Source organism: Danio rerio, chromosome 18 (genome assembly GCF_052040795.2).
Source record: "Danio rerio strain M-AB ecotype USA chromosome 18, GRCz13ab, whole genome shotgun sequence".
In the NCBI taxonomy this organism is placed as follows: Eukaryota; Metazoa; Chordata; class Actinopteri; order Cypriniformes; family Danionidae; genus Danio; species Danio rerio.
Genome location: NC_141038.1, coordinates 4952860 through 4974833, shown reverse-complemented (window position 1 = coordinate 4974833; position 21974 = coordinate 4952860). Strand labels below are relative to the sequence as shown.

The 21974-nt window shown below is 34.9% G+C and overlaps 1 protein-coding gene and 1 long non-coding RNA gene across 5 annotated transcripts in view; one reads left to right on the top strand and one right to left on the bottom strand.

The window, feature by feature from the left end:
* Positions 1-635: 635 nt before the first annotated feature.
* Positions 636-8607, bottom strand: LOC141378795 (uncharacterized). Its single transcript, XR_015514677.2, has 4 exons — positions 8461-8607; positions 3805-3929; positions 2199-2333; positions 636-1344 (listed from the first exon to the last, which is right to left on the bottom strand). It is a non-coding gene; the product is annotated as an uncharacterized LOC141378795 (long non-coding RNA).
* Positions 8608-8629: 22 nt separating this feature from the next.
* fam168a (family with sequence similarity 168 member A) overlaps positions 8630-21974 on the top strand; it is a 100369-nt gene continuing 87024 nt past the window's right edge. For 2 of the 4 annotated variants that reach the window (NM_001244879.1, NM_001045470.2), the window contains 1 exon segment: positions 8630-8802. The gene's annotated coding sequence lies outside the window, so the exon portion shown is untranslated. 4 annotated transcript variants of the gene reach the window in all.

The following is a 21974-nucleotide window of genomic DNA, read 5'->3' as shown; positions in this document are numbered from 1 at the left end:
AAACTCAGTCCTGGAGAGCCGGTGTCCTGCAGGTTTTAGCTCCAACTTTCCTCAACACACCTGCAAGGATGTTTTTAGAAAGCCTAGAAAGAGTTTGATTAGCTAGCCTAGGTGTGTCTGAATTGAGTTTGAATACCCCTGCCTTAAAGGGACTTTATCCTTAGACGCTGGCTAGACTATAAAATAAACAAGACATGTCACTTGTATAGTTTTGAAAGGTGTAAAGTGTAACGGTCAATATGTTGAATGAAGACCCACCTACTAGAACAGGAGCCAATCATTGATCGCTATAGACTGGCGTTTCTCTGGGGGAAAAGCTCAGCCCAGATTTGTGCCATCACCACAGTTTGGGGGTCAGCAAACATACAGGAATCTCAGTGAATACTTGTTTCACAGACATAAGAAATATATCCACATGAAGCTTGAAATCTGTGCTACACTTCTGGAGGAGATTCGCCTTCAAGACCAAGTTGTGAATTGCTTCAGAAAAGCAGCGGGATCTGAAGATCATTATCCAGAGGATGATAATGTGTAGACAGGCCATGAATAAGGTTGGTGTTGTGATCTCGTTCCTTCCGCAACCTGAAAAAAAGCTAATTTTGTTTGATTTGAATGTTTAAAAATGAAACTTATGAGACAGTTGTTGTTTAATTTTATTGGCGATTCCGAATATGTAATGTAATCATAAGCTTAGCTAACAGTTTTGGAGAATTTGATGTTTCCCCATTCAGACAGAATGCCCGAACATACTGCCCAAGAGGTGATTCTAAGATAGCCGCCGAGTAAAATTGCTTGCCTTGAAGCAGGGGTGTTCAAACTCAGTCCTGGAGAGCCGGTGTCCTGCAGGTTTTAGCTCCAACTTTCCTCAACATACCTGCAAGGATGTTTTTAGAAAGCCTAGAAAGAGTTTGATTAGTTAGCCTAGGTGTGTCTGAATTGAGTTTGAATACCCCTGCCTTAAAGGGACTTTATCCCTGGACGCTGGCTAGACTATAAAATAAACAAGACATGTCACTTGTATAGTTTTGAAAGGTGTAAAGTGTAACGGTCAATCATTGATCGCTATAGACTGACGTTTCTCTGGGGGAAAAGCTCAGACCAGATATGGTTAATTTAATGGGTCAGATACTGGAATCTCAGTGAATACTTGTTTCACAGACATAAGAAATATATCAACATGAAGCTTGAAATCTGTGTTACACTTCTGGAGGAGATTCGCCTTCAAGACCAAGTTGTGAATTGCTTCAGAAAAGCAGCGGGATTTGATGATCATTATCCAGAGGATGATAATGTGTAGACAGGCCTTAAATGAGGTTGGTGTCGTGATCTCGTTCCTTCTGCAACCTGAAAAAAATGCAGATTTTTGTTTTTTGGCAGACGTTTAGAAACTAAACTTATAACACAGTTGTTTAATTTTATTGGTGATTCCATTATGAAATGTAACCGTAAGCTTGGCAGACACTTTTGGAGAATTTAATGTTTCCACATTCAGACAGATTGGCTGAGCATACTGCCCGAGAGGCATTTCAAAGATGGCCAATTAGTGAAATGACTTGCCTTAAAGCAGGGGTGTCCAAACTCACTTCTGGAGGTCCGATATCCTGCAGGATTTAGCTCCAACTTGCCTCAACACGCCTAGTAAGAGATTGGCTAGCCTAGGTGTGTCTGATTGGGGTCTGAACTATACTCTGTAGGACATCCACCCACCAGGACCGAGTTAGGACACCCCTGCCTTAAAGGGACTTTGTCCTTGGACACTGGCTAAGCATTGAATTTTGGCTAGGCATTAAATTTCATGACCTAAATCTAACCTAATACTAACGTTTTATGACATTGTGTACCTGCGTTAGTTTATCTGCTATTAAAATATTGGTTCATTCTATAAAATTTGTTAACATTATTTTACAAGTATTGCAAATTAGAGCATTGCTTAGTCTTCTTTTTATATCTTAAACATGTCATTCAGGCTGTTTCATTGAAAACATCATTAGCCAAATCAGTGATCTTACAAATCCATGATCTGTTCTGACACCAATAGGATTTCATCAGTCACAAAACAACACGGGCAGGGTAGATGTGCGTGTGAAAACGCTCCCATTCAGTGGCTTCTTTCTGCCTTGTGAATGACTTTTGTCTACTTTTTTTGGCAGCTGACACATCAACACTTCTGATTAGCATATACAACTGTGTTCATTCACCTATTAAACACAGTTCTGCTCTGTGTTGTTTGTGTCAGGATGATGATGATGTTGTTTTGTCTCATTTAACCACACCTTTCTGTACTTCAGAAAACTTTTTTGTATCAGGAGTTGAGGATTCGTGCTCTTTCCGCTCTGTCAGAGAGAGTAGAGGAAGAATTAACCACTCAAATATAAGCAATTATCTCTTAATTAGTCCTTAATTACCATGTTTGAAAGAACAGGTCAGAGGAGTACATTTAGCATAGTAAACATGGTATTTTTGGAAGTGCTTCATTGGGGATTAATGGTAGGCCTATTCAATGATTACATCAGGTAAAAGTGAGATTGTGAAAAAAAAATTACATGTAAGAAATACATTTTGATTTCAGACAGAAATCAAATCCGATTGTTGTCTTTTAGATTGAAGGCAAAAAAAAATAACAATATAAATCTAATTTCTTTAAAACTGACATTAAATATATATATACACTCACCGGCCACTTTATTAGGTACACCTCTGCAACTGCTTGTTAACGCAATATTCTAATCAGCTAATCACTTTGCAGCAACTCAATACATTTAGGCATGTAGCATGGTCAAGATGATCTGCTGCAGTTCAAATAGAAGATCAGATCTCGTTTTCATTTAGGTTATTTAACTTTAATTCAAATGAAATGAAATGGAAAAAAATGACAACAAAATAAAACAGAAATACAAAAAAGTACATTAATAAGACTAAAATAACACTTACATTTGCATTAATTTCACCTAAAAACACAATGGTGTCATGATGGTAACTTTAGGCTATCGTTTTTGTTATTATCTGACACAAGAAACAAAAAAGTCAAAGTTTGACTATCATTAAATGCTCATTAAGAGCTCAGTTGTGCTACTCAAAACTTCTGCAACTGAAGAAAGCGAAGAAACAGTAAATAGAAGGGATATAGCTGTGGAGACTCATGTCAATATAGCATCATTTTAGTGACACTACAACAATAACTGTGAGAGTTGGGTTGAGGGTTGGGTAGATGTTAATAAATTACAATTTAATGGGTAATTTAATAAATAATATGAATAATACTATATATAATTACTGTTTTGACATAACTCTGAGGGTTGGGATTAGGGTTGGGGTCGGGGTAGATGTTAATAAAATACAATTTAATGGGTAATTTAATAAATAAAATTAATAATACTTTATATAATTCTGTTTTAACGTTACTCTGAGAGGTTGGTATAGGGTTGGGGTCGGGTAGACGGTAATAAAATACAATTTAATGGGTAATTATTAAATAATATGAAGAATTCTCTGTAAAATTACTATTTTACATTACTGTCACGGTTGGGGTAGGGGTAAATGTTAATGAAATACAATTTAATGGGTAATTTAATCAATAGTATAAATATCACTCGGTATAGGCTAATTACTGTTTTACATTACTGTACGCAAAGCCGTTAATAAAATACAGTTTGTTTGGTAATTTAATAAATAATATAAAGATAATATAAATAACACGCCGTATAATTGCTGTTTTTACATTATTGCCATGGTTATAGGGTTTAATAAGACACAATTAACGTAAGATTTAATAAAATTATATATAAATAATTGCCTTTGGCTTACCGCCGCGTCTGTATCCTTTCTAGTAACTCTCGTCTTTAGGTGGAGCTCCAGCTGTTCTGTTCAATTAAAACAGAGCCGCGTTTCCCTCTAGCGGTCATCAATAGTCCCTGCATTTTACACTCAGCCTGGGGAGGTTCATAGAGCAGAACAAAAATAGTTTACCTGATGAAATAAAGAACAAATAATTTAAAACGCAGACTTAAAAAATCACCAGAAAATTAAATAAGCTTAATAAACTGTGCTGACAACAATTAAGAAAAGCCTTCTAAAAATACACGTTTCTCTTACAGGGATAGTTCGCACAGAAATTAAAAGTTAATCATCTAGACCTTTATGAGTTTCTTCTGTTGAACTTTAAAGAACAAACTTTGAGAGTAAAAACACCTTTTTATATGTAAAGAACTCTTTCAAAATGACCCCTTTTACCTAATACATAATAAATGGATATTAATAATAATTCACTCAGCTATATTCATAATGTAATTTTAGGACTTTTGTGTGTTTTATGACTTCAATATGTCTAGAATTCCCTTAGAATTTAGCCTAAATGTATTATTATTTTTATTTTAGTAATAATATATTTATTTTCAAGCCTGTGAGGATCTTTCATAGATCAAAACAATAATAATTATAGGTGATTGTTGTTTATATTATAGCGGTTCATTCCACTATGGCGACCACAAGTAAATAAAGAGACTAAGCCGAAGGTAAGTTCATGAATAGGTTTATTTTATCCTTTTAATTAGCTTTTAATATTTGTGTTTTTATTTAAACATTTATTATTATTTAATTTAAAGCATTAATTATTATTATTATTATTATTATTATTGTTATTATTATTTAAACGACCTCAAAATGACTAAAACTTTAATAAATGTTTGGTTGAAAGCACAGTTATTAAAAAGCTCATTGAAAATACTAATACAAGCTACAATAGTTACTTGATGTCAGTCTGTTAAATTGTCAGGAGAGGGCGCTGTTGGATTTCAGCAGAACTAACAGCTGTGTTTACTATTTTGCTATTACATTTATGTACAGCAAAGCCAGTATTCTGTAAATCAGGTCTTCCGTACATAAAAAAAAGTCATGTAAAATAAATATAAAAAAAGGTGTTTGGAATCTAAATGGTGTACTTTGAGGTTTTAGGGCAGAGGTTCAGGGGTTACTACTGTCGCCTCACAGCATTAAGGTTGCTGGTTCGAACCCAAGGCTGGGTCAAGTAGCATTTCTGTGTGGAGTATTGTGGGGGGAAAATTTTTTTTATTATTATTACTTTTGTGTCTTTGTTTTTTATAAGAAAATTGTTAAGACTAACAACAGATTAAACAATTTTTCTCATATGTATGAGATCACATATTGACCAGACACGCTTCCTCTTTTTACTGTGCTGCATACTTTTAGAAGGAACATGCCGACAAGATAGAAATAGCAGAATAAGTGTGGGGGCTTTTGTTTAATGCAAAGTCAAGACATTTCACAAGTTGTCATGATGCTTGTAGAAGTTCATTCATTCATTCATTTTCTTGTCAGCTTAGTCCCTTTATTAATCTGGGGTCGCCACAGCGGAATGAACCGCCAACTTATCCAGCATGTTTTTACGCAGCGGATGCCCTTCCAGCCACAACCCTTCTTTGGGAAAGCTTATAGAAGTTGTCAAATTTATTAAAGATGCACGTAATTGTTCAGTTCTGGTATGCAGAGAAGGGTTGCAGAAAGAGGAAGTATGTCTGGGGTATAAGTGCCAAAGGACTGCAGGGGGGGGCAAGTCGGAGCACACACTCTGGTACCCCGAGCTCTGCGTTGGTTGGGGAATTTCTAAATTAAACCAAAAACACTCTACAGCAATTGGCTTAAGATTGGAAAACAAAATTTGTGACATTGCAACCTGCAGAACCATGCAGGGAAATTTAAAAACTAAATAAATAAATAAGTAATAATAATAATGTCTTATGGCTTTGTGTGTCAGCTGGGCAATGACCAAATGTACTACAGAATATTGTGTTTACACATATCCACACATTACATGTAAATGCATCAGCTTTTTTACAGCATAATACTCACTACTCACTAGTCTTGAGTGCTTTTGAAAGGTCTACTCTTTACTACTCTTTACTCTTTATTTTGAGTGTTATTTACAACAGCTACTTTTACTCTAGTGTATGTGGGTGAATGAGAGTGTATGGGTGTTTCCCAGAACTGGGTTGCAGCTGGATGGTCATCCACTGTGCAAAACAAATGCTGCAAAAGTTGGCGGTTCATTTCACTGTGGCGAGAGGAAAGTGAATGAATGAATGAATGAATGAATGAATGAATGACTTTGAGGTTTTGCAATATAGTAGGCTCTACATTGTAGGCTACATATCTTTTACACTCTTCAGTATTAAAGCTTATTGTATGTAATGGAATGTAGTGTAATCAGCTATCTGTCAGACACACAAAGGGAAATCAGATCCCGATAAAATGTGATCTGTCGTGTTTAAAACACTAGATGGCGTTGTTGCTCTTTCTCCGCTGATTGAGTTTCTTTCTCTTCATCTGTTCACCAGAAAACCGGACATTCTCGATATTATTGATATTACAGGTTTAATTATCGCTTCATTTGTCGAAATGTGAGGCTAGTTTACATATGTCTTGTTTTATTTGCTTGAGTCTTCAGTCAAAACCCTTGTTTTGGCTCAAGCTCGTGCACGAGTGCATTACAGACACTAGAGGACGCGCGAACTCATCGCATCAGTTTTATATGGCAGCAGGCCCGTAGCCAGCCTGGTAATAGAGGTGGTTCTTTTCTTCTCAAAAAGTGGACCTTTTTGCAGTTATACGCCTCAGCTTCTATTTAACTATGAGATTTAAATACTGCATTTTAGTGACATTCTAAGCAGTCCTTTTTTTCTGGATTAGCTAGTCACACGTCATCATAACCACACTTTTTGATGTACTAAAAATATTTTTTTTAAAATTGCAATAAGGAAAAATAAAACATTTTATACAAATTAATTAAATCATATTTCATAAGGAAAAAATAGGCATCTGTTAAAAAAAATACATGTAAATGTAAAAGTGTAAAAGTAAAAATGTAAAAGTAACAAAATTGTAGCCTACTGTCATTTATTAGACATAAAACAAACTAGCCAGCACCTTCAACTGTCCTCGGACACAGTTTGGTCATTTCAATAAAAAACTAATAATTAAAACATAATAATAATAATAATAATAATAAGAAGAAGAAGAAGAAGAAGAAGAAAAAGAAGATGAAGAATAACAACAATAATAATAATAATAGACGTTTCATTCCGCTGTGGCGAGCCCAGTTTAATAAAAGGACTAAGCCAAAAAAATTTATAATAATAATAATAATAATAATAATAAGCGGTTCATTCCACTGTAGTGACCTCAGTTTAATAAAGGGACTAACCCAAAAATATGAATGAATGAAAAATATTATTATTAATAATATTATTATTAATAATAATAATAATAATAATAATAATAATAATAATAATAATAAAACAATAATAATGAATTATTCAGAATTTTTTCCTGGACATCAACAATAAGCAAAAAATATTCAAATCCATGTAATTTGGTCGCTTCAGGTGCTTTACACCTTTTTATTGCTTATTTTTATTTCATAAATATATATTGGCATTTTATTTATTACAACAGAGTTTGATTTACTTAAAAACAACTTTTTTATTTTTGTTATTATTATTTTATTTTATTATTATTATTAATAAATAATATATTTATATTATTTTAATAGTTTATATTTAACATTATTATTATTTTATCATTATTATTGTTATTATTATTATTATTATTATTATTATTACTATTATTATTATTATTATTATTATTATTAATTTGTCTGTCGTTATATTTTTTATTTTATTTTAAAGTCTGAGAAAAAAAACTATAGGCATTTTATTTATTACAACAAAGTTTAGTGTATAAAAAGCTATATTGTAATAATTATGATTATATTATTGTTGTACCTAGTACTGGCTTGCGCCTGGAAGGGCATCCGTCCATTCCGCTTTGGCGATCCCCTGATAAATAAGCGACTAAGCTGAAGGAAAATAAATAAAAGGACAATAATTATTATTATCAATAATTTGTCTGTCTGTTATTTATTTCTTTATTTGTTTATTTTATTTTAAAGTATATATAATATATTTAGGCATCTTAACTGTGACAACTGAGATGTTATAAAAACAACTTTCACATTTTTAGCTATTTTTATTATTGTTATATTATTAATAAATAATATGTGTGTTACTTTAATAGTTAATATTTACAACCATTATTATTATTTTCAATATTTATCTGTCTGTTATTTATTTATTTACGTTACATTCCAATCATTTATGCAACAAACACGTTTATTTTCAGGAGACCATGAAAACTGCGGCATTTTCTGACTCCCCTGTCAACTGCACATTCATGCAAAAGCTTACAAAAAACCGATCCAGAAATCTGCTTTAATTGAATGCCCAGTCGTGCGTTCATATGGCCATTTTGTTTTGGTTTTCCTCGTGCACATGAAAACTGGAAGGAAAAAAAATCTGACGTTTGCGGATTTAATCTAAACTACGGACAGCCACTTATCACGCATGGGATGTTCATGCACACCACTATAAAACATCAGAACAGTTTTACCCTCATGCACACGCGCGCGTTCATATTAGTGATTTCTCCTCGTGCATATGGCGAATAGATGGTGCACTGAATGACTGGTGCGTTCAGTCGTGCGTCAGAAACAGAGGTCCTCCCCTTGTGTTTCCATGTCTCTCTCTCTCGCTTTCTGTCCCCCTCCCTTCCTCTCTTCTCTTCTGGCATCCCCATCCCCCATCGCTTTATGTGCTTCCATACAGCCTGAAAAATCAACCGGAGGAGGAAACCTTCACACTCAACGGAGAATAGACTGACCCACAGAACACCGCTGGAAACCGGGATCACAGACTGGATCAGGGTGACCCATCTTGAACCTGCTTCACACTGGTGAGTCACGTTTCATCTAGTTTTCATTTCCCCCTCCAACAAAAAGTCCAGAAACAGCATTCGAGCTCCACCACCATCAAACAGCAGCAGTGCATTTCTCCTGCCAGTGTGTGTGTTTGTGTGTTAGTGATGGTCAAGCTCTTTCTAATGCAATCCAATGGTGATTAATTAAAGAGAGGGGAATAAAAACGAACGCGTTCGCCTTTTCTGTCCGAGTTCGGAATATCATATTTCAGAACGCGAGCCGCGAATGAGATGCATTTTTTTTTTCTTTCTCAAAGCTGACTTTGTTCATTCCCTTGTCATGCATTTGGACATTCCATAGAGCTGAGACAGAGAGACACTCAAAATGGTGTCTGGAGGAGTTTGAGGCCTTTAAACGCATTGGGATCCGATCATAAACGCGAATATAGACGCGCGATTGAACAATCAGACGCATCCATGTGCAACAATGTAACTGCGATTATGACGCAATAAAGATCTTTTGTTGATCAGCGTTCTAAATGGAACGCGCGTTCGAGCGCCAGTTCCACTTTCTCCTTTTTTTTAGCCGCTTTCGACCAAAATGCCAACGATTTCTTTTAAATATGGTGTTATTATTTTAAATATGGCATATTTTTTTGTTGTTGCATTCTTGGATTGTTGATACAAAGGAAAACTGCACGTTGGTTCACATCGAATGCAGTCGGTGTGTTTCTGGATATTGTTTCTGTGCATGTTCATGAAATTAATTTCACATCTGCTGCCAGTCACAGGGCAGTATGTGGGTGCTTTGTGTTGTAAGGTAGTAGAGGAATGCAAAACAACATTGCCTCCTCCATCACTTGCAGATATAACAATGGGTGACACTTTACATCTATTGTGCATGTAACATATTCATCATATATACAGTTGAATTCAGAATTATTAGCCCTCCTAAATTATTAGCCCCCCTGTTTATTTCCCCCAAATTTCTGTTTAACAAAGAAGATTTTTTTTCAACACATTTCTAAACAATAGTTTTAATAACTCATTTCTAATAACTAATTTATTTATTTCTGATGACAATAAATAATATTTGACTAGATATTTTTTCAAGACACTTCTATGCAGCTTAAAATGACATTTAAAGGCTTAACTGGGTTAATTAGGTTAACTAGGCAGGTTAGGGTAATTAGGCAAGTTATTGTATAACAATGTTGTTAACAATGTATTGTATAACGATTATTATTTTTTTGATTGTCTACAGAAAACAGTCTGTAGACAATAGGGATAAAAATGTGCGTAAAGGGGCTAATATTTTTGTCCTAAAATGGTGTTTCAAAAATTCAAAGCTGCTGTTATCCTACCCAAATAAAACAAAAAAGACTTTCTCCAGAAGAAAAAAATATTATCTTGCTATAAATATAAATATCATACATGCAATGAAATTTCCTTGCTCTGTTAATCATCATTTGGGAAATATAAAAAAATAAATAAAAAGGGGGCTAATAATTATGACTTCAACTGTATTTATATATTCATGTGTGTATATATATATATATATATATATATATATATATATATATATATATATATATATATATATATATATATATAGTGTGAAATTGTTCAAGTATACAGTGCTTGATGTATATGTTATCTTTTAAATTCAAATTTTAATAGGAAGCTATACAACATTATATTTGTGAAAATACATTAGATTAATCAATACTAAGTCCAAATCTGGAGCTTATCTATTGAAATAACTTACAATAATAGTACAAAAACTAGTACACCCAAATTTATGTAGAAAAATATTAAATACAAATTTAAAAAAGAGAGAAAATTAAGAAAAGCAAAAACATTGAAAACATTTGTTGAAATTTTGTAGTTTGTAATTTTTGTTTTGCAATATTGCTTGCGTTTAATTTTATTGGTGACTAAAATAATAATTTAAAAATATATTTGTTTAATACATCTTTTTTGTTGAAATGCACCAAATTATATGACCTATACTAAGAAATGAATAAAATGTACATTTTCAAAATGGTGTGTAGTCAATTATGCTGAGCACTTTATATGTTCAATTGTTTGTTACATATCAATAATATACTCATAATATTTTTATATGTAAATATATAATTTATTAAATATACAGTGTATATATATATATATATATATATATATACTTCACAATTAATTTATACAGTATAGAAAATAGATATTGTTTGGATTAGTGCTGCACAATATTGGGACAATTTGACATTGTGATATTTTTTTTTCTCTGTGCAATATATATTAACTAGATTGCTTAAATAGCTCTATTTGCCAGGTCACGTAATAAACTTTAGATTGACTGGGATGATTTTGTAGATGCAGTGCTCAGCATAATTGCATATATTTATTAATGTATTAGTAAATATAGGCAATGTACTTTGATGCATTTGAACAAAACAGATTTATTAAACAGACATATTTATTAAAATAATATTTTAATCACCGAACATCTTTAAAAATTGAAAGATAATACATTTAAACTTATGCAAAAAAAAAAAAAACGCAAACTACAAAATTTCAACACACATTTTTACATTTAAAAATATATATTTTTATTTAGGTTTATTTTAGGTCAGACATTAAAATATACAAAGTACTAATACATATAGATATACGCACTAATACAATTCACCAAATAAGAAATGATCAGGAAAACATAATTATACACTAAATAAGTATACAAATAAAAGGTAAAATACCACATATATAAACAAAGATATACAAACATAGGATAACAATAATAATAATAATAATAATAATAATAATAATAATAAAATAATAAACAACAACAAAATAATAAAATAATAATACAAATAAAAGAAAGTAAAAAAAGGCAATTAAGTTATAGGTGTCTCCTTAAAAAATGTAGAAAAGGGCTCCAGACTTTCTGGAAATATTCTGGCTTTTGTTTTATTGTGAACTGAATCTTTTCCATTTAAAGAGCATGTAGGAAATCAAAAACCCATTCATTTATGTGTGTGTGTATGTATATATATATATATATATATATATATATATATATATATATATATATATATATATATATATATATATATATATATATTATTTAGCTCTTTTTAAAATTTGTATTTAATATTTTTCCCTAACATATAAATTTGGGGTACTGATTTTGGATTATCATTAACCGTTATGATTATCATTTGTCTTCAGGACTGACTAATCTAATGTATATGCACAAATATAATATTGTAAAGCTTCCTATAGAAAATATTCATTTAAATGAGAGATTTGTAAGGGGTGTACTCATATATGCCGAGCACTGTACATATAAGAAAACAAAAGCAACGGTGCAAATATTACAGTGAAATAAAGACAAACTCTATGGTTTTCTGTGGAGAGTTTAACGGTATTTGAGGACAGAAATGCAACAATCAAAAATGTAAAATCACATTAGAAAATAGCAAAATGAATCTTTATTAAACTTCTTTGTGCACTAATGAAATGCTTTAAAATGCTGACAATTCTCCAGTGACTCCACAAATCTTATGTGTTTTTACTTGTGGTTCCTGTTCATCTTTAATCCTAACTCAACACTGCATATCTTATGATGTGACTATTGCAGATGCACACACTGCGATATCGTGCAGACCTCGTTTGGATTCATAATCTTTGGTAGCACATTTAATTTCTCCTTGCAATATAATATAGTCCTGCTTGATTCTATGCGGAATCGATACAGAAAGCGCAATGTAATGTTTCCAAAAAAATATAAATAGATGACAAAACCGTTGACATTTATTTCAGTCTGCATGGGGGATCGTTGCAGACCTCATCACGTTCTCTTCAATCTCCACCAATCCTGCAATAAAAGCATCAGTGCTCTCCTGATGGATGGTCTTAACGTTACAGTGCCTGAGCACAACAGACACCCAAAATGCTTCGTTTGTTTTCATTGATAGTTTCATTATCAGCTCCAAATTCAATTTGTACAGAAAAGCTCCCCATCACAGTGTGACTGCGACTTATTAGAGCTTTATGGATCGTGCTGCAAGTATGCTGAAGCCATTGGGGTTTTGTCATAATTAAAGGATTTCTTGCAATCATGTGTTGAAGTAGCAGGTGCTCTGATGGAATGGAGGAACATAAATATTTTGAAGGATTTCTGAGTATTCGGAGCTCCGTCTGTATGTGAGTGATTGCAAATTGTCTTAATTAGTAAGTATTAAATATCACTGGTACTAATAGGGCGACGCGGTGGCGCAGTAGGTAGTGCTGTCGCCTCACAGCAAGATGGTTGGTTCTAGGTTCGGCTGGGTCAGTTGGCGTTTCTGTGTGGAGTTTGCATGTTCTCCCCGCATTAATGTGGGTTTTCTCCGAGTGCTCCGGTTTCCCCTACAAGTCCAAAGATATGTGGTACAGGTGAATGAGGTAGGCTAAACTGTCCGTAGTGTATGAGTGTGAATGAGTGTGTGGATGTTTCCCAGGTCAGTTGGCATTTCTGTGTGGAGTTTGCATGTTCTCCCCATGTTGGTGTTGGTTTCCTCCGAGCACTCCGGTTTGCCCCACAAGTCCTAAGACATGCACTATAGGGGAATTGGGTAATCCAAATTGTCCACAGTGTATGTGTGTGAATAAGATTGGGTGTTTCCCAGTGATGGGTTCCAGTTGAAAGGGCATCCACTAAGTAAAACATATGCTGGATAAGTTGGTGGTTCATTCCGCTGTGGCGCTCCCAGATTAATAAAGGGACTAAGCCAAAAAGAAAATGAATGTATGAATATCATCACAATCCCCAGTAATCTACAGTTCTGCCACTATATGAACTACAACTCCCATCAGGCACCTCACACACACACCAGTTCTGGATTACCTCTGATTACACACAGAGACAGCTGGTAACTCATCATGGACTGATTATCTGGACTACATATTCACCTCTCAAACACACACACACACATTGCTGAGTCCTGTTTCCTATAACATTTCTATGCAGTTTCCTTGTCTTGTTCTCCCGTAGTTTTTGATCTCTGTTTTTGTTACTGTTCATGCAGTTTGTCTTTAGATGTGAGCAAAGTGAGGCTTCATGAAACACTGAAACAGTCGAAGCAAATGTGTCGAAGCTATGTAAAACATATGCTGGATAAGTTGTCGAATCATTCCGCTGTGGCGCCCCCAGATTAATAAAGGGATTAAGCCGAAAAGAAAATGATTGAATGAATGAATGAATGAATGAATGAATGAATGCTACTATTAGGCATGCAACTAAGTAAAAATTATGGTCTGACATTGAAAATTCTGGATAAGTTTGTGATAATTATTTGTGACTTTAATAAATAGAAATATTATAATAATATTTTATGAAGTAATTTTGTAAGACTTTTTAAATGTAACTCTTATGTCACTTTGAATTATATTGATATTTAAAATGGTGGCTCAGTAGAAAGCGCATTAAAAATTGAAATTGAAATTGAAATTATAGCACCTCAAATGTAATTAACAGCACTGATGAACAATAGAGAGACAGAATCAGATCAATCTTGCTTTGAGAGTGTGAGAAGTTAAAGGGACAGGCAACAAAACAAACGTGCTTCATTATAATTAACAGAAAGATTTGGTTCATAGCGGCACAGTGGCTCAGTGGTTAGCACTTACACCTCACAGCAAGGAAGTTGCTGGTTTGAGTCCCGGCTGGGCCGGTTGACATTTCTGTGTGGAGTTTGCATGTTCCCTCTATGTTTGTGTAGGTTTCCTCTGGGTGCTCTGGTTTCCTCCTCAGTCCAACACTGAAAGAAATTACATTTGGTATTTGGGCCATTCTTTAACTACTGGCACTTTTAGCCTTGTGAAGTTGAGTAAAAAAAACTTGTTCAAAATTAACATAACAGAGCCTCATAAGTTAATTAACTTAATTGTTTGTTGTTCAATCAACTTAAATTTGTAAAAACAATTAAGGTAACTTAATCAATTTGTGTTGGGACAACATGAAGGAATTGTGTGGAACCCAGCAGTTTTTACAGTGAAGACGTGTTATAAGTGAATGGTAGATGAACTAATTTGGCCATATTGTACGAGTCTGTGTGTAATTGTGAAAGTGTATGGGTGTTTTCCAGTACTGTGTTGTGGCTGGAAGGGTATCCACTGTTTAAAACATATGCTGGAATAGTTAGCGGTTCATTCTGCTGTGGCGACCCCTGATAAATAAGGAACTCAGTTGAAGAAAAATGAATTGTTGGTTGTTTTTTCTGAACGCTCCCTTAATGTACAAGTAGCTAAAATTTGCTCATTCAGAGGCAGGAACCGGCAGACATGCAGCAACTTTAATCATAAAGTAAACACAAAACAATCCATCTGGGGCTCCTTCATGGAACTCGACACTTGTAAACACTCGCTCTATTAGGCTCGCGGCTCTCAGAACCGCCCACACTTGTCACAGCTACCAAGCCGACCAATCACAGAGCTTGTGCTTAGCGTCATTGCGACGTGTTGGTACATTTTCTGAGAGGTGCACACCAGTTTCGTTGTCAGCCATGATAAGGGCTATGCGACTGCCTTCAGTACCTTATTTATCAGGGGTTGCCACAGCAGAATGAACCTCCAACTATTTTGGCATATGTTTTTAAATGACTACTCATTTCAACGGAGTGCAAGAGACTTCCGGTGACCTGCGTTGACGCGAGCTACAGCGACCGTTGACGACAAGGTGGGAGTGTCAAGTTATGTGACAAAGTTGAGAAACCTTCAACTTCATGCAATTAAAAAGCAACTTTCTTGAGCGACAGCCAATAGGAGCTCCAGTAGAGCTCAGGTGATCTCTCAGCTCGCTCAGTGGCCAGTTGTATTGAGATGCACTCTAAAAATACTCTCAATCATAATTAAGCCATTCATTTCAATTGGTAGAATTAAATTCATTATTTATAAAAAAACAAAATATATTTTTTCCAATGTCATGCAGCCTTATAGTGACACACAACACTTTCTTGTTGTCCCAACGCAAATCGATTAAATTAACTTAATTGGTTTTACAAATTTGATGTGGATTGAACGTATAACAATTATTCATTCATTAATTTTCCTCCGGCTTAGTTTCTTTATTTATCAGAGGTCGCCACAGCGGAATGAACCGCCAACTATTCCAGCATATGTTTTAAACAGCGGATGCCCTTTCAGCCGCAACCAAGTACTAGGAAACACCCATACACTCTCACCTTCACACACACACTCATACACTATGGCCAATTTAGTTTATTCAATTCATCTGTAGCGCATGTGACGGAAACCGGAACATAAAACAATTAAGTTGTTCCAAATAATCTCAAGCTTTGTGTTGATTAAGCTCATTTTAAATAGTTTGTACATTTTTGGATGTTTGAAATTGCAGATATTTTGTAGTTTTGGGTGTAGTAATTCTCAGCGTTTGCTCTTGAAGTACACACGCTTTGTAGAGGAACTGCTGCCCATGTTTTGCTCTTCATTAATGTTCTGATGTTTAATGATGGCCTAGAGAAGCGTAGCGTAGAGAGGCCACTCTAGTTGTACATTTCGCCACTAAAATCCACTGCTACGTTTTCCTCCCACGGCTTTCAGACTTTGAGAAGCTCTTATTCATCCGTTCCCTCTGTAATTGGACAGCTGATATTTCTCATGAGTGATGAAAGTAGTCCAAGTTTGCCACAAACATGTCAGAATGCGGGCCTCTGGCTCTGCGTTAATGGTGTACATACTGTACAGGTGAAGTCTAAATTATTCGCCGTCCTGTGAATTTTTTGTTTTCTTTTTCAGATATTTCCCAAATGATGTTTAACTGAGCGATGAATTTTTCACAGTATTTCCGATAATATTTTTTCTTCTGAAGAAAGTCTTATTGGTTTTATTTCGGCTAGAATAAAAGCAGTTTTAAATTTTTTAAAAGCCATTTTAAGGTCAATACTAAGCCTCCTTAAGCAGTATTTAATTATTTTTGATTGTCTACAGAACAAACCACTGTTACACAATGTATGGCTGAGCGATAAACCAATTTCATCGATTAATTCGAGTGTGAAGTTCACATCGATTTGTTTGAATGAAAATCGGTTTTCACCCTAACACGTGACGCTCCCCTCTGGAATCCCGTAGATCCCCCTATAATCCCATTGAAACGCACAAATAGCATGCATCGAGCAGAGGTGAACTCAAAAAAATGTTGCGCTCTTTAAAATGAAATGAAATACACAAACGCACAAACATGCCCGCCCAAAAAGTTGTATAGTTCAGAACTCTCCATTACGCGTTCACCGTGAGACATGCGCATTTGAAGCTGCATGTCACACATAGGGAGAAGTAATGGATAAGACAATTATTGTAGATGATGCTCATATGAAAAGAACCGTTACCCATAGATATATGCTAGAGCTGCACAATTAATCGAAAAAAGATTCATATCTCGATTCGACCCCCTAGATCAGGGGTCACCAATCTCGGTCCTGGAGGGCCGGTGTCCCTGCAGGGTTTAGCTCCTACTTGCCTCACCACACCTGCCTGGATGTTTCAAGTATACCTAATTAAACACTTTTTCAGGTGTGTTTGATTAGAGTTGGAGCTAAAATTTGTAGGGCACCGGCCCTCCAGGAACAAGTTTGGTGACCACTGCCCTAGATGATGTTAATCCAGCATTTCTACGATTCTGCCAATTATAATTTCAAGTTCAGGACAGAAGAAAAGGCGGCTGCACGAGTCTTTTCATTGTTTCACACATGTTGCTCAGTGACATGGACTCCTTCAAATGATGTTAAATGAGTCACATACTGTATTTATAAGGTATAATTCACCCAAAAAATTTCATTTTTGTCTTCATATAATGATGTATTCGCGGCTGGGAAATCACACGTGGCGTGAGCTGCTGACTGTGAGCTGTTATCAAAGAAAGTAATACTTAATGATAGACGCGCGCGTGTCTACTTTAGTGAACTGAGCCTGCATATGCTGTGAGTAACGGGTAATAAAATTGTAAATAATATTCAGTTTGTGGCACAGAGTGATCATTTGAGAGCCGCGCGTGAAGTATGAACAGCACTTAGCAGTGAAAATGAAACTGAAAGCGTGCACATCATTTAAATAATCATATCGCATTTTAGAGTTATGATTGCGACAAGCATTTGATATGTTTTTTCTTTCATAGCGAACACACAGTTGTGCATGAAAATAAATGTTTACAGTGTCAGTATAACTACTCTAGCCTATATAATGTTGATTTTACCAATGAATAAAATGGTCTAATAATGTTCTCAATGACAGATTGCAAGCAAAGGCCTACATCTCAAACATAATTCAACATCAGAATTATTAAAAGTAGAATAGAATTATTTATAGAATCCAGTAGACCTGCATATGATTTTATTATTGTTGTTTTACCATATGTTTGAGAAAAAACAATAATAATTGCAGACTCATATTAACCTTTATTTTACATCTACAGAATCGTGAGAAAATCGTGATTCTCATTTTAGCCAAAATCGTGCAGCTCTAATATATACAATGTAAAAATCTATGACTGTTGCCGATCTAACATTGGAATCCAATGTTGCTGTTTCCAGATAAATTAAATGCCCCAGCCGCAAAGACGTTCATTACTGTAAATATTAACATTGAACAAACTCGCGCAGGGCACTAGACCCAAACTACCAGATGCAGCGACCTGAACCAAATAACAGCAATAAAATGCAACCCACCAGCCTAATTGGAGTAATTTATATGAACTGATATAACACAAAATATAAATGAATAAACCTCTGAATGTTTTTTTTTAAAAAGTCCCCTTTTTACAATCACTATGTGTTTACTATCGCTATAATTATATAAAATGGTGTAAATTATATTAATATTATAAAAGTCTTGTATGCAATTATAAAAAGTGGTTGTGAAATTTGATGTTTAAATGATCCGTTTTTTTCTTGAGCATTTGTTTTATCCGATAATTATAATTACGATAAGGTTCTACAGGTTAATAACCTTCAATTCCAAGCATTTTTTTTTTTTTTTGAGGGGTAATTTTTTTCTTTTTGACTAGGTCATATCGCCCAGTCCAAATAAAATGACTTGTTTATTTACCCCAACTTACTTAAATAATCTTTAAATGTCACTTTAAGCTGAATACTAGCATCTTGAAGAATATCTAGTTAAATATTATTTACTGTCGTCATGACAAAGATAAAATAAATTGGTCATTAGAAACGAGTTATTAAAACTATTATGCGTATAAATGTGTAAACAGAAATTGGGGAAAATACAGGAGGGTTACTAATTCTGACTTCAACTGCATCTGCCTTATTATTGCATCTTTTGTCTCATTCCTTGTTCATCAGAGGTGCTTTTTAGTTTTAAGTTTGTCCTTTTATTGTAATGATGAGCTTCTACTCTAAATCCAGAGTGAAATGAGAGGATTATGATTGACGCACCTCTCAGCTGTGTGTTATAGCATATGCATTCACTGTAACAGTGCTTGTAGACCTCAGAATAACCACACACACACACACACACACACCCTGAGGGGATGTTGGTTTCCCCTGATAAACAGGAGCTGAAAAAGCTCAGAGATCCTGCCTTGTGGCAACCGGGGAATCCCATTAAATGTTGCGATGGCGTTTCGAGGTATCAGTTTCAACACATGACATCATCATCACAGCATAACATGGAAAATGTAGCGTCATCTGAAATATGGAGTGCTGAACCTGATTATTATCTTGCGCTTTGGAAAACAGACATGAAATGTTTATCGGTGTTCGAAGTATTATTAACAATTAAGGTAATGGGGACCTGAATGCATTGATTATTAGTGGGCATACAAATGGCCCCCCAAAACTCCCTGGAAGGGATCTTGTTGAGGCTCTCACTGGGCATCTCTGTCTATATTGTTGGCCACAATATAGACAGAGATTTCGTCGAAATCGACGTTTGTGTTCTTCAGAGGTAAGTTGAGTATGACCAATCTGCATCCCAGGCTCATTCTGGAAACGTAGCCCAGCGGATGTTTCTGGAGACTGCGAAATAGGTCTTGGGAAATACGTTTTCGCGAATCCGTTTGCGCCCGCGCTGTTCTCGTGTAAAGCCGCCGGAGGCTGCTGTCGAGCGGCCATCTGTCTGACTGAATGACTGAAAGATTGAATGGGCGGCCGGCCAAAGGCACCCTCCTACTCCTCCTTCCCTAAACCCAACCGGTTTTACCGATTGACCCGCCGGCCCACCCACCAGCTCGCTCAATTCCCTAAACCGAAGCGACGATTTACAAAAAACCATTACAAAGCCATTCAGAAAAAGAAAAGTTTTTGTCTTACCTGATTTCTGGAATTGCTCTTCCCCGGACTCGAACACGGTCTTCACCGTCTTCACGCTCGGCTCCCCTCTGGCTCTCCGCTCCGCCAACGAACATGAAGAGCTAACCGGACAAAGTAGTTGAGGCGGGAAACCCCTCCACACGAAAGTGAGCTGTCAGCCGGTGAGCGCCAAGAGAAGTGGCGTCACACCGCCCCGTAGCGTTCGCTTGGAAAAAAATTAAATGCAGCCTTACCTACCTCCGGCCACGTAAATCGCGGTCTCCAGAAACGTCCACGGGGCTACGTTTCCAGAATGAGCTTGGGTTGCCAATCTGCTTGGCTTCATGTACAACAGTGGATTGAAAGTTAATAGTTGATTTGCTGTGGACAGGAAATTTTTACACTGGTCTCATGTGGGTTCACATGAGATGAATGGAGAGGTTTATAAATTGGTCTAGTGTCTTTCCATCGTCAGGACATGCCAGTTCTTTGTCGATTTGCAAAACAGACATGAAATGGTTATCAGTGTTGGGTGTAATTAGTTATAAAGTAACTAGTTACTGTAATTAGATTACTTTCCACAGAGCAGAAGAAAAGTAAGGGATTACTATTGATTTTTAAGTCATTTAAATACAGTTATAATGTACTTGTTTAAATATTGTACATAAATTCAGTAGTTTTGGATCAATTGAGAAGCAGAGTAATTCATTGATCAAGTGGATTAAACATGTTTGAGAAACAATAAACTGAGCTGTCAACATTGGGATGTGAAATTAAGCAGGCCTGCAGTGTAGCCAGCCTGGTAAATATGGTGGTTTTATTTTTAATCTAACTTATGTTCTGCTGTTTTAAAATAACCACAATTTAAAAACAAAATTTTATTGACAGTGAACGAGTGGAGAGGCATCATGTTTATTTTTTTGGCTCATATTTTCTAAGAGAAAAAAAATCTAATTAAATGCATTCCTAGTTCTTAAAATGCCCAAAGACATTTAGCATGGCATTTTTAGCACGCATTTAGCCAATTGTATTTTTTTTGGCTTATATTATCTGAAAAAATAAATAAATAAAATTGATAAATAAATAAATGTCAATGCATTTTAAGTTCTTATTTAATTTGTTTCCCTTTTATTATATTATTTTTTAAATATTTAAATAATTATTTCTCTCTACTTAGTTTTGACAGGCATAAAATGTTATTCTTAAAATGCCCAAATATATTTAGCATAGCATTTAAAAAAAAAAAATTGTGCACTCAGCTCCTTCAATATGATTAATAATAGATTTCCATTAATAATTGATCTGTAGTCTATTATAACTGCATTTCATTTTTGTTCATTTTTTTTTACATTTGTTATTCTTTTAGGTGATGTTTTCGAAGCGTAGATTATTAAATTTTTTCTCCCCATGGAGAATAATATCACTAATATAAGGACCCTCAACCAGTACACAGCAGGACTAAGACATCAAAGCGAAAGGTGTTTAAGAGGATAATAAAAACCAGCTAGCGATAGCAGGACTTTACTAGAGTTAGTCAGATTATCCTTACAAAGACCAATTAATGCCTGCTTTAATGCAAAGTTTTCACAATGGAATTAATTTTCCCTTTACTTAAAGACTTAGAAGATGTTCCTGCATGTACAGTTGAAGTGAGAATTATTGTCAGTATAATTATTATTATTGTTTTTATTATCATTATTATTTTTCAAATATTTGCATGCATTTTTTTCGTGTTTACGCGGTCATAGAACAGATACGATCTGTGTCACATATGAGCAAAAAATCGGAATTGGGTCAAATTTAACTGGCAGTGTAAACGGGGCCTTATTGGTTTTATTTCGGCTAGAATAAAAGCTGTTTTTTATTTTATTAAAGCCATTTTAAGGTCAATATTATTAGCCCTCTTAA